At 41.2% G+C, this 14246-nt stretch overlaps 1 protein-coding gene across 7 annotated transcripts in view; it reads right to left on the bottom strand.

Annotated features, from left to right (window-relative positions):
* The window catches only part of CCDC68 (coiled-coil domain containing 68), a 59052-nt gene extending 54683 nt beyond the window's left edge, over positions 1–4369 (bottom strand). For 3 of the 7 annotated variants that reach the window (XR_007121966.1, XM_047698050.1, XM_047698049.1), the window contains exon 1: positions 4236–4362. The gene's annotated coding sequence lies outside the window, so the exon portion shown is untranslated. The other 4 variants (XM_047698054.1, XM_047698053.1, XM_047698051.1 and 1 more) reach the window with 3 other exon arrangements.
* Positions 4370–14246: the final 9877 nt, after the last annotated feature.

The raw sequence follows: 14246 nt of genomic DNA, 5'->3' as shown, positions 1-14246 counted from the left end.
CTAGACTATCTTGTTTTCAAATTTTAGAATTTTAAAAATAAAATCCTTCACATTCTAAGTTGTCAATAAAACAGACCTTCAAGTTATATTAATGCTCTTTTTTCCCCAGCAGGAAAGTGTAATTTCTAGCAGTAACTTGCAGGCGTGAAGAGACATATTGTCTTCTCTTTAGTTTCACGGAATTTGCCAACTTTTTCTCGAAGGGTTTCTACTCAACCAGAGAAATCCTTCTAAGAGGATCTTTAAGCATAAGTTGCCAAGCGTAACCTCCTAAGAATGCATTTACTGTCGTAGTTGGCAGAAAGCCGGGTGAATGGCAAGGGAACAACTCTAACGGAACTGTTGCTCAAGGTTCCTGATTCCTAAGGAATTCAAAGGTCAATGTTCTTGCAATGTTAGAAAGTTCCAATTTGGTTTATTCTCAGGACGAAACACAGAAAAACACCACCACTTAATAGGAACCTGGAATAATTTACAATTTTGCTCTAGCTCCTTAAAAAGGTCCTAGAGAAAAACGAAGTGGCATTTTTTTTTTCTGTTTCAGATTTTCACTCATCTAAGAACACAACCTAGTGCCTGATTTTGTAAATAAACAGTTGTATCTGTTTCATTTTTTTAAAGCAGTCATAGAAACCATAGACTAATAAAACTAAAAGCACATAAATTCATATGCACTCCCTTCAACTTTTTAAGGCTTAGGGCTATACATGCCTCATGCTTTACGTTAAGTGTGCCACTTAAATATGTTATTAGGAAGCACTCAGATTTTTGAGAATACTTCAGTCCTCACTGTTAGGTCAAACAATCATCAAAATTCACCCACTCTAAACGCATTATTTGTGAAGAAAATATACCAAAGGAGATACGAATTCTCTTTGCAAATAGGAATGTCAAGAGCGAAACATCTTCCAAGTCCAACCTAGAATCCCAAATAATTGATGTCTTTTGCTACTTGCACAGGGTTAACTATTTACTATTTTCGTGGGAGTATCACAGAAAGATCATGGAAAATAGCAGTAATCCATATCGGGAATATATTTTTCACAAATATAAATAAGAGGTTGGCTCCTATCAATTATTTTTGAATTATGCTACCATGGAAGCCAGACCAAAGTATCTGTCTTACCACTTAAATGTAAATGCAGAAATATCCACCAGCTGGTGAACAAAATGTGGACCAGCCAGAGAATGGAATGGATAGCAGTTAGCAAGAAAAAGGAACCAGCTACTGATCCATGCATGCTACATCCTGAATGAACTCAAAACCATTGTTCTAGGCTAGGCAAAGGGAGCCAGATGCGAAAGACCATCTATTGTTTGATCCCATTTGTGTGCAATGTCCAGAAAGTCAAATCTAAAAAGAGAGAGGAAAGTAGATTAGTGGTTGTCTAGGGGTGACAAATAGGAAAGTGGGGTCTTTTGGGGATGCTGAGAATGCTTTAAAACTGGATTGTGGTGATGGTTGCACAATTCCAGAAACTTACTAAAAAATCACTAAATCGTCCATTTGGATATATTTTGTGGTATGTAAATTATACCTCCAAAAAAAGCTATTTTTTTTCAAAGATTTTATTTATTTGACAGAAAGAGAGAAACACAATGAGAGAGGGAACACAAGCAGGGGAGTGGGAGAAGCGGGAAGGCTTCCCGTTGAGCAGGGAGCCTGATGAGGAGCTCAATCCCAGGACTCTGGGATGATGACCTGAGCTGAAACCAGTCGCTAAACCAACTGAGCCACCCAGGTGCCCCAGAAAAGCTGTTTTTTGAAAACAGCAACAATGACAACAACAACAACAACAATATGCAAGAATGCCTTGGACAAAGTAAATCTTTTCATCTGCGGTAAAATATAATTGTAGTCATAGTTTCCTAATTTACGGGAAAAAATAATGTGATGGGTAGAATTTTCTCAATTTGAAGTTTTTCACTCACTGATTTATATACTAAATTACTGGCACCCACTACCACAATTTAGTTTTTATTTAATTTGCATGAAATTGCTATTTAGCTATTTCAGGCTTCACATCTCTATTTTTCATAATATTTAACCCGCAACACGTGATTCCTAAATTCTTCCCCAATCCAAGCAAAGGAGAAAAACACGGACCTGAATAATATGTAAGTTCCTTTACAATTTTAGAGTTGACTATTTAAAATGGTGAAAGAGAGTATGTGATTTGAAGATACTCTAGTTCTAATCACTGTCAAAACTGATAGATGATTATTGATGTGGTTCTTATCTATGATCTGAAGATGTCCTGGAGGTGTCCAGCATTGTGCAAATTCCAGGAGGACAGGGATGTGACTTATTTACACAAAGCTGTATCCACCCCGCCCTCCCAGTTTGAACTCAGAACAAAGTGCCCTAACCAACAGGTACTCAGCAAGCGTGTGGATAGGGTCCACAAATCCGCGTGTGCACCAAATATTTTCTAAAACTCAGTGTGCACACACTCATGCTTTTGCTTTCTAAACCCATGTAGCTGGCTGTTTTCATGCTTAGTAAAATGCAAATTCACCTAAACATGTTATTAAGTTGATAGTAACACTTTGCCATTATGAATTTATTTTCTATTCATAAATGGCCTATAATTTTGATATAAATATCTCAGTTCAAAACATTTGAAACCAGGACTTTGAAAGATTTTTAGATTCTGTTCAAAACTTATAGTTCTTTCCTTTTTCAGTCTTGATCCCAAATGAATAAATATACGCCTAATTTTTCAGCTTCAGCTAGAACTTGGACGACACCTAAGCCCACTTGCTGTCCAGCACACTGTAAATCAGTCAGCTAGCAAAGAACGTGCCTGTTCTTAATTCATGGAATCATATAGGTGAATGACAAAACAGAAATAGTGTCTGTATTTATTTCAAAAGTTTTTTTCATTAGTGCCTGTTTAGTTACCGAATTTATATAGCAAATCACAAAGATCGGAACCTTAAGAAATTTGCAGGAAGTACAAGCTGTTTTCATTCTTTCTGTAAGTAGCTGAGGAGCCACCAGCGTATACACCCTGCCTTAGGCACAAATTGCTCTGTGTCAGGGACCTTTGCTCTAAAACTCTCAGTGTACTGAGAGGGAAAGGGACAGGCCAGTAACAGGAAACAAAGCACCAACTGTGTCTGCCAGGGTACCTGAGACTCTGGCTCAGATCATATTTCTGAAAAACCAGACTTCTGCAGAACTGAATATTTAATATCATTAGGTAAAATCAAAAGGGCAGATTATCTTTTCCTTACTGCAAATGCAGAATAACTCCCTTTGATATTTCATCTAGTCTATATATACCAAGACAGTAAAGAAAGTTTTGATTCCTAAAATAAAACAACTACAGTATAATGGAAGACAGACCCAGCTCAGTTATGTTTGGGGCTTATTGCTTCTTCTGATCCTTATTTTATATATATAATATATACTTACATATGTTTATATATGTTTCACATATTTATATATAATATTTTTATATATTTGTATATCTATATATTATATATTTAATATACACAATGCATTTATATATTATATATCACATATAATATGTATTTATAGATATCTTTATATGCATTACATATATATATTCCCCCTCTTTGAAAAAAGGTGAAAAATTTACAGCCACGTCTTCACTCAGTCTAACAACTATCCTTGCACTCTCCTGTACTATATTCTTCAGTCAGATAATAAAGCTTCTTTGCACACCTGCCAAGAGCTCTGTAACTTCCAGCTCTAAAATCCCAAGGCAGTAGAAAACTGTCAGCCAGTGGGCTGTTCGCCTTTTGCTACATGCACCTGCCGCTGCAGAAGCCAGCAGGAAGGAAGGAAGGTTAAGACAACCACCTTTATTCATTCATTTGTGCTCTTAAAAATTGAGGGCCCAGTGACCTGTCAGAGCGGCCACAAGGTGACATCAAGTCTTCCGGTCCTCTCACTCTCGGGGACCCCGGGCAAAGGGACTGCAAAACAGTCACCTAAATAAATAACCAGATGTGCTGCGGCCCAAAGGAAGGTTGTTCTTTCTCGGGGAAAGGCAACTGTTTCTCTTGCGAGAGGAGCACAGACTTCCCGCCCGGGGAATCGGAAACTTCCCGCCCAGAGCGGAGAGAGGAATCCAGGGAGGAATCCCCTCCCCACCGAGAGCCTGTTTCTGCCGTCAGGGCGCCGTGCTGGGGGAACCCGCTCCGGGGACCCGGGCGCCCCCTCACCCGGGGGCTGAGCTCGCGGGTCGCCGGGGCTCGCCTACCTTGGAGCGCGCTGAGCGAGCGTGGGATCCCGGCCTCGCTCTCCCGCCTCCCGCCCCGGGTCGGCTCCGTCGGGCGTGGGTGGCTCCGCAGCCGTCACATTGGGCTCCGCCCCCCAGGGTGCGCCCGGGGCAGAGTCCGGCGCCTGGACGACTCCGGGGAGGAGCCCGCGCTCCGGCGGGGACGCACACGCCCTGCTCCACGCACCCGGGGGTGCACTCCCTGCACACCCCCCCCGCCCCCGGTCTTGAACGCTGCGCTCCAGTCGGTGGCAGTTGTTGCTGATCTTGAAGAAGGTTCTGTTTGCGCTCTCAGTTCATGAACTTTTGTCTTTGTTGTTTATAATAAAACTTTTTATTTTGGAGTAATTTTAGGTCTAAGGAAAAGTTGCAGAGATAGTACAGAGTTCCCTAAACCCTTCAGCCAGTGCCCCCCGTCCTACGTCTCTGTACGTGTGCATGTGCACCTGTGCATAGTACATTTGTCAAAATTAAGAAATTAACACTGGGCCCCTGCTATTAACTAAATTCAACCTTTTACAGATTTCACTAGTTTTCCGCTAAATATCTTTCTGTATCAGGATCCCATCCAGGGTTCCGCGCTGCATACTGTCATGTCTCTTTACTCTCTTCTGGTCTGTAACAGTTTCTTAAGTCTTGATCTTTTCTTGATCGTTTTAAAGAATTCCATTAAGCTATCTTGTGGATATCTCTCATTTTGGTTTTGTCTGTTGCTTTCCTCAAGACGAGACTATGGTTATGGGTTTGGTGGAAGAAGACCATGATGGGAAAGTGCCTTTCTCCTCACAGCATCCTATCAGGGTACATGAAAGCAACATGACTTAACTGCTGGTGACATTAATCTTTATCGCCTGGTTACAGTACTATTTGCCAGCTTTCTCCACTGCACAGTTACTGGTTTTCTTTTTTCCATATTCTTTTCTTTGGATGGGAGTCACTAAGTTCAACTCAACTCAATGAAATTCCACCTGGGTGTGGGAGGGAGTATCTGCGTATATTATCGGAATTTTTCTGTAAAGAGGATTTATTCCTGTTCTCCCATTTATTTATCTATTTGATCACTTATTACATCAGCATGGATTCATATACATTCATTTTATACTTTGAGCTATAATTCAATATCATGTTATGCATGATGTTGTTCAGATTGTTCTAGCTGGGAACAAAGTGCTCCTGGGAGCTCTTTCGGGTTGGGTCCTGTGTGCCTTTGAAAGTTCGAAAACATATAGGGGCTGCGGATAAAAACCTCACTAATTATTGGCTCTGCCCCTCTCACATTTAACAGATACAGAAAACTGAAACCTTGGCCCCCTAATATCTGAGGACTATTCTGAATCTTCCTGGGAATCCTATGATTACTGTGTTTCCAGCCCCATTTAAAAAAAAAAAAAAAAAGGAAAGAAATATTTTGTCTCTTCGTTTGTTTTCCTAACAGATGAGCTTGTAGATTGCTACCCAACTGGAGAAGTGAAAGTTGATGTTTCTTTAGAAAAATTTTGGTTAACTAATCCTTGTGGGTCTATTAATAATAGATATATGTGTATTTATAGACAAATCACGTTCCAAAGTTAGCCATGGGTGTTTATAATGACATTAAACATTGAAGAAATCCAGCTTTGTTATTTGTTATTCATTGAAGAAATCCTTTGTTATGTGGGTTTCGATTGCTTGTGTTTGCATAAGCATAACATGGTCCCCTAAACACTACATTTCCTCCTTCTGAGCTGGAATCTGGGATACTGCCTTGCGTTCCGTGACCCTCACCTCTCTCTCAGACCTTAACCTTTCTCAGAGAGGGAAACCTACTCCACTAGTCCCAGTTCTGCCAGGTAAACACAGGACGGATACCCCAGTGAGTAATCCAGGACACGGAGTGAAGAGATTTTCTACTCTTTAAACATTTTTGACAAAGTTACTAAAAGTAATAATACTTAAGTGCTTTTCCGTTTTGGAAAACTAAACATTTTCCATTTTGTATTTAAGTCCCACCATATCCCAGAGAAACTGAGAAGATCAGAGGTGAAGGTAAGACTTCTGTGCACTTTCCTGGAGGGAGAGAGAGGACTTTAATGGAAACTGATCATTCTGGTCAGTATCAAGTACTGACTGTATTTCATAGTCCTGCAAAAGTACTGTTAACACAATAATTTTAATAACTTTCTGGGGGGGAGAGCAGGGAACCACTCAGAATTAGGGAGAATACGGAAATATAAAAAAACAACCTGCATAGGGTTGCTCAGGAAAATCCATAAACCATCCTTAAATTTAAAACTCCAGGGGGATGTCTCAGAGGGTGAAAATAGAGGAAAAGCAGATCAATATTTATGGATTTCTCTTATAGCTGTAGCATTTGATTGCTATTTTTATGTCAGAAAAATACATAAATCATTTTAAATACCATATATTCTAAAACCGCTTTTCTTCACATTTTACCTATGGTTATCCACATTTCAAAAAATGTATTGGTATTTTAGTATTATGTATTTTTTGGAATGGCTTGGGTTGTAGGGACTAGAGCACCTCAAACCCGCCTCAGCACCCTCCCTGAATAAATACCCTGACCCTGTGTCGGGGGTTCACTAAAAAGGGAGGATGGGGGGTGGGGCAGGGAACAAAGTAGCAGGTGCATTCTGCCCCTTGGAGCACACTACACGTTGTTGTCCTGGCTAAAAGTGGATCTGACCGTAAATCAGGTGCCCACATTCAGAGCCTCTGCCTTGTGGCATTCAGACCGGGGCTCATATTTGAAATCACTGTTCTTTATTTCTGTCTGGGGGTTATTTGTTAAAAGGAAATTGCATATAATACGGGTTTTTTTGTAATATGTATTTTTAAATGCAAATCCTACCATGTCATTTCAGCTCTTCCCCCTCTCCCAATACACACATCCACACCCCCACACCCACACCCCACCACCACTACCATTCATTAAAACCCCCTCATGACCTTGGGTTTAAAGCCTAAACCACCCTCCCACCACACCCCCACCCCCAGCCCCCAGCAGAAGAGTCGCCACCTCCATACCTCCTGCTTCCTCTCTTGCCGGATCACTACATTGTCTGCCAGTCAGGTGAAATGGCTTGTACTGTTCCAAACCCTCTCTTGCTTCTCACTTTATATTCCATTTTGCCTTAGTTCCCCACTCAAGCACACCCTCACCCACTGCCGCCCCCCCCCCCCCATAAACGAGAATGTCCTTTCCCCTCTTCTTTACCTGGAAATTCCTGCTCACTTTCCCCGGTATGTGCCGGGAAACCTTCCCTTGAGATCCCCCACTGACACTGAGCAGCTCCCTTAGGTCTTCCCTCAAAATGCTCCATATATTGCATTTGTTAGATTGTTTTAGTTTTTCATGGCTGCGGTAACAAATCGCCTTGAACTTGGTTGCTTTAAAAAAACCACACGTTTATTATCCTACAATTCTGTGGGTTAGAAGTCCGATACAGGGCTCACTAAACTAAAATCAATACCTCAGGGGCGCCTGGGTGGCTCAGTGGGTTAAGCCTCTGCCTTCGGCTCAGGTCATGATCCCAGAGTCCTGGGATCCACCCCCTCATCTGGTTCTCTCCTGGGCAGGGAGCCTGCTTTCTCCCACCCTCTGCCTGCCTCTCTGCCTACTTGTGATCTCTGTCTGTCAAATAAATAAAGTCTTTTTAAAAAAATAAAATAAAATCAATACATCAGGAGGCTGTGTTGCTGTGAATCTGTTCTCTTGCTTTCTGCATCCTTTCTAGAGGCTGCCTGCATTTCTTGGTTCTTGGCCCCTTTCTCTGTCTTCAAAACCAGCAACATAATCTCTCTCTGACTCCGACTCTCCCTGTTTCGCTTGCAAAAACTCTTGGGATTACATTGCATACAACTGGATAATCCAGGATAATCTCCTCCATTTTAAGATTTTTATCTTAATCCCATCTGCAAAGTGTGTTGTGCCTTGGAAGATTACATATGCACGGGTCCCAGAGATTAGGGCCTGGACCTCTTGGAGGGGCCATTACTCTGCTTGGCACAGCTGTGCTGCTAAATCACTTTATGACTCAAACGTTGAATTTTGTTATTAAATATTTCATTTTTTATGCCACAAAATCAAGAAGGCATGGCACCATTCTTGAGGCATGCTCCCATTCCTTTTTAGTGATGCCTCTGTCTGCCTTTCCCTTATTCTCTCTCCCCTTCCCATGGCACCCCTCTATCCCCACCGGAAGGAGTACCTGATGTTGGAAGGTTTTCAAGTTTTTTCTCCCTCCTCATACCTACAGTCTTCCTGGGCTTTCTGGACTTGTTGATTGATGAAGAGAATGCAAAGGTGGAAATTAAGACATTTGATCTTAAGAGAAATGAACTCTCTGGTCCCCTGGAGTCTTACAGATCAAACTCTGAGCCAGAGAAAATTCACTGTACCTAAATATCTCTCACCAGCTCGGGATCACCATCTGTCCACTGCATGCAAGCTACCTTGCCTTGTTGGGGTCAATTGTTATTATTTTAAATTTCAATGAGTTTGCCCTCGAAATGGGTAAGTCACATACACACATGGAAAATAACTATAGGAGTGCCTGGGTGGCTCAGTAGGTTAAGCCTCTCCCTTTTAGCTCGGGTCATGATCTCAGGGTCCTGGGATGGAGCCCCGCATCGGGCTCTCTGCTCAGTGGGGAGCCTGCTTCCCCCTCTCTCTCTGCCTACCTCTCTGCCTACTTCTGATCTCTCTCTCTCTGTCAAATAAATAAATAAATAAATAAATAAATAAATAAATAAATCTTAAAAAAAAAAAAAGGAAAATAACTATAAATACAATTACATAGTAAATTAAAATATTACCAAACAAAAAACTATCACTGACTAGTAGGACATCTAACCAGTACTAGATGACAAAGAGAAAGTACTGACTTTAGTCAGTGCCCCAGAGAACTCCTCAATAGGTAGTAGGATTTGGGAGGACCCAGGACCTTGAGGGAGCTAGCTACTATTAGGGAAAGGTCATCTAATAAAACCTTAGTCATGAGACCCTTCAGATCTATATGGGTGGGCCATATGCTTGGGGGATGATTGCTACCAGATATCTTGGGGGTTAGAGATAAAGGAAGTTTCCAAAGGAGTTTTTATATGTTAAAGTAGATTTTTCCAAAGGAGTTTTTATATGTTAAAGTAAATTTACAGGATCCTGGGGGTTGGGTTAAGATTGCCTTTTGCCCTTAGCAAAGTATTAACATCAAGACAGCTGAGCTTCTAGAGGAATGTCACTCTGCCTGTTTCAAGGACTTGTCAGTGGCCTATGGGTAGTAAGCAAATTAAATTTTTCTTTTGCCTTTGTTTCCCACATCAGTACCATGTTACGTGGGAGAGCATAGGAGCCTTTTGAGCTCAGGCACGGGCAAAGGCACAAAGAAAGCAAAAGTTCAGGCAGGTTTGTGAGCTATCAAGAAGACCAGTCCAGCTGGACCCGAAGAGATTCATAGGAGACAAAACAGAGAGGTGGGAGCAAATCATGTGTAAAATACAAAAGGTTCAGGTAATAATTTATTTTTCTTGTCCCTCTCTTCTAAGAAAAGAAGGAAAAATCATGGTGGGAAATGAAACCCGGATTATTGTTCTGAGTTCATCAGTAAAGCACTTAACAAATATTTATGAACAATAAATGAGTGTCTGCTTGTATATACACCTCTGTCTAAACAGGTAGATCTTTTTCTAAGACTCCTTTCACATAATGGACACAGAAACCATAACATAAGCAAGGGTAATGTTCAAAATATGTGCCTACTGATTGAGGCGTGGCACCGACCAGTCAGAAAAGCTCCAGTCATAATGACTTGTGGGGACGAACCTATCTGACCAGCTGAAACAGACCTTTTTTAAAACAATTATGCTATCTTAGCATAACTAGATGTTCTTTTACTTTCTTTTAAAAATTCCCTTTGAAAGCACACAGTTGGGTATATTCCTTTGGACCTAATCAATTTTGATTGTTACATTCTTTCTTTCTGTGATAAGCTTGGTTTGCGCTGCCTTAGTAATAGCTAGAGTAATAAGTGTCCTTTCCCTCTGTATTATAAGGATGAGTAAAACATCCAGGTATCTAGCGAAGACCAGCTAGCCTTCGGTACATATTTTCATTTCCTGAGATGATCATCTAGGTCCCTGTTTGAGAGTCTAATACAAGAAGCGATGGACAGGTTGCTTCTGGTAATCACCTGGGTTGCAGATGGCTGATATATCTTTTTCATATTCTTAAATGCTCCCTCAATGGGTTTGAATAACTCATTCAGGAGTAAAAAGAGCAGGAAACACTAAACCTTCTCCAGCTACAGGCAACATACTCAGGACATCCTCCTGATCAGCAAAATTGAGGCAACAGTAAAAAGATGCATATCCAAGATGAATGCCCTGCGGTCTAACATTGTTTATCTTTGGTCCAAATGGGGGGGACTAAAAACAGAAAAGTAGCCCCTGTCAGCAGAAGATAGCATGCTACTGCTAGCTGGCTTGGTACCACCAGGAGATGGCTGGCACTCAGGTCAGGGAAAATGTAACAAGACTACTACAGGAGTCTTGGGAGTCATGGTCTCAGGGTCCTGGGATCGAGCCCCACATTGGGCTCTCCACTCAGTGCAGAGTCTGCTTCTCCCTCCCACTCTACTTCTGTGCTTTTTCTCTCTCTCTCTCACTTAAATAAAAAAATAAAAAAATAAAAACTTTAAAAAATAATTTTACTTGGAAAAAAAAAGTTATTACCTCCAATTGCTCTTTTCTTTTCTTTTCTTTTTTTAATTTAAAGACTTTATTTATTTATTTGACAGACAGAGACCACAAGTAGGCAGAGGAAGGAAAGCAGGCTCCCTGCTGAGCAGAGAGCCTCGATGTGGGGCTCGATGCCGGGCTTGATTAGGGGCTCGATTAGAGGCTTGATCCCAGGACCCTGGGATCATAACCTGAGCTGATGGCAGAGGCTTTAACCCACTGAGTCACCCAGGCGCCCCACTCTTTTCTCTTTCTTAAACAGGCTCCTGATGCCGAACTCCCTTACCAACTTTTAGTCTTTGCTCAGATGCCACCTTCTTGGTGACATTTCCCTGGCCACCTGGTGTAACGATGCAGGCCTTTTTCCAGTGCGCCCTGATTTAATTTCCTTTTTTATTTTTAAGAAACACTTCCTACCCGCTAACACACTGGGGATTCGTTGGGGTGTTTTATTTGATGCTTCATTTCTGCCTCCTCTTTTTTTGTTCATAGGTTAATCTTAAGCAATATCTGGCAGATCAGATGTACTCAATGATATTTGTTGAATAAACTAATTTATGAAATTGGGTTAATAGAAGAAAGAGGGAGTTTCAGAGAGTTGAGTGTTTTATTTTCAAACTTTTACAACTAACATGCCTGTTAGCTACCCAACGGAGGGAGATGACAATTAGGTAGTTGAATATACGAATCTAGAATTCAAGACTGTGTTTCCTTAAATACAGAAAATGAGCATATATGAATTATTAAAGGCACAGGAAAGATATAGAACTGAACGAAGTATCAAGGGAACGAATCCGGAGAAGAAACATTGAGACGACAGAGCCGGAGGAGCTTGTAGCAAAGATTGAGACGAAACTGCTCAGCTGGGAAAAAAAACTAGATTTACATAGTTTTGAAGAGCCAGTTTTTTTGGTAAATTTCATGACATGGTGACAATGAGAGTATTCAATTGAAAGTCAGCTTGACCTTTTAAGCACTATGACTGGTACCTAACCATTTAAAGCTTACTTGTGTGTTTTCATTATTTTGAACAGTGAAATAAGAATAATCTTCTCTCTGGTGCCTCATCTCCTGTCCTGCAGCACTGAGTCTCCCTTGGCTTTTGGGTTCCTTGGCACGTCCACACTTGACTCCTGAGGAGACACTGCACCCCTAAGACTTTAAAGAGACTCTGAAGGAGTGATAGTTACTTAAAAACTTAGCTGAACCAAACAACTACTACATTACTTTGGGGAGAAGTTTTTTCACAACCTGAAGTCAAATACAGTTCTCACAGATGTAGAGTTCCAGCGCCATGGGTTTGAGGTGTGTTTCTGTTGCTCTGTGAGTCCTGGGATGTGTTGTCTTATACTGTTTCCCATGGGCCTCTCTGGCCCTTTCAGAGCAGAGTCATTGCCCTTCTGCTCACTTCACTCAGCCTTTCTAGTGTCCCTCAAGCTGGCACCAGTTCTTGGTGTAGTAGAAAGAGAAAGAAGACACTACCAAGACTTCCCTGGGCTTCTGGCCTTGTAGCAATTTCTTCCCCCCCCCTCCCCCCCCCCCCCCCCCCCCCCGCTCCAGGAATGTCTTCAAGTCCTTTTTCCCATGAGGCAACCCCCTACCCCTTGTTTCATCTCTCTCTGCATCTCTGTGCTATACAGCTGGTCAACGCCACAGACATCACTGCCTTCCTCAGGAAAGTGAGCCTCTTCTTTTGTTTCCTGAGCCCAGACTTTGGATGGTCCCTGAGACTGCCATGTAGCTCAGTCTTCACCTTGAACTTCTTGGTGGGCATATCTCTTTCCCAGACACGAGGGACAATCCCAGCCCTTCTAGTTTCCAGCCTCTGGTTCTCCTCAGACCCTCCCAGTAAACTACTTTCCCAGGCTGAAGACAACACCCCATTCTTGGTTTCTTTGCAGAATGGAGATTACTGCTAAGTCACATGGCAAAGGAATGAACTCCTTTTTGTGGAGTCCCTACGATTCACTCCAGCACTCAAGGAAATACTTCTCAGGCTTTGACAATGGTGAAATGATTTAAATGGGCATTGAGCATGACATTCAAGTCATTCCGACTAAAAGCAAGGCAGGAGGAAAGATACTTTTCCACAGTTTCTATATTCAGCTTTGCCTTCAACAATGTAGTTTAACATCCTTATGAATATAGTAATAGAAATACGTTTTTGGGGGCGCCTGGGTGGCTCAGTGGGCTAAAGCCTCTGCCTTCAGCTCAGGTCATGATCTCAGGGTCCTGGGATCAAGCCCCGCATTAGGCTCTCTGCTCAGCGGGGAGCCTGCTTCCCTTCCTCTCTGCCTGCCTCTCTGCCTACTTGTGATCGTTGTCAAATAAATAAATTTAAAAAATTTTAAAAAAGAAATATGCTTTTGAAACTGAAACAAGAATAAAAGAATATATTTATTTATATTTCACCTTCTTCCAAAAATAGCTTTGGGTAGAATATCATAAATATTCCCAATTACCTTAATAGTTAGGAGCATATGATATTAACTAAGAACTGAGAATTTAAAGTGAGCTAAATATCTGAGTGAAATTAACTGAGAGAAGGGGCGCCAAATATTCAAATATTGATTTTCACTGCAAAGAAATACTGTTTCTTGCCTTACAAAATTAATTAAGCTCTGTGTTAATTAATCACTACGCCTCTATAATGAGAGGCTGCCAATCACCCTGTCAGATTGTTTACAGCTGAAATCCTAGCCGAAAATTCATCTAGTTAATGATCTAAGTTAAATTTAACCCGTGTCTCAGGACCTCAAACATAATTCCAGATCACAGCAGTGATCATGGTTTTAGAATGCCTTACGTGCCTATTTGTTTCTCTACTAACTTGTAAGCAAGTTTCAGATTCCACAAAGCTTCAGGCCTACAATGGAGACTTATCTGAACCTTCCTTGGCTATGAAAATAGAAATAATATACAATCTGTACATATTTTTTCTGTCTTATAGAGTAATGCATCTGATAAATAATTTCTTTTTGATTTTTAAATGTAAAAACACTAAACTGTTTGACACATTTATATCAATACATTTCAAATAAGAGATAAATATACCACCGACCTGTGAAAAAATATAAATGAGGGTTTCAATTGTACCCTGTTTATTTTTTACCCAAGAACTTAAGACTTTCGGCCCATTACTTTGTGGTGACTTTTCTCTGCTTTTACTTGTGTTATTTATATGAAGCCAATTTCTTTGAAAATGAAAGCTATGGGATTCAAGCTATCCTAGAAAAGTGTTAGTCTCACCGACACCTGTGA

The sequence above is a fragment of the Lutra lutra genome, chromosome 12, assembly GCF_902655055.1.
Source record: "Lutra lutra chromosome 12, mLutLut1.2, whole genome shotgun sequence".
NCBI classification, from domain to species: domain Eukaryota; kingdom Metazoa; phylum Chordata; class Mammalia; order Carnivora; family Mustelidae; genus Lutra; species Lutra lutra.
Note: the sequence above shows the minus strand (reverse complement) of the source record. Positions and strands in the feature narration are given on the sequence as shown.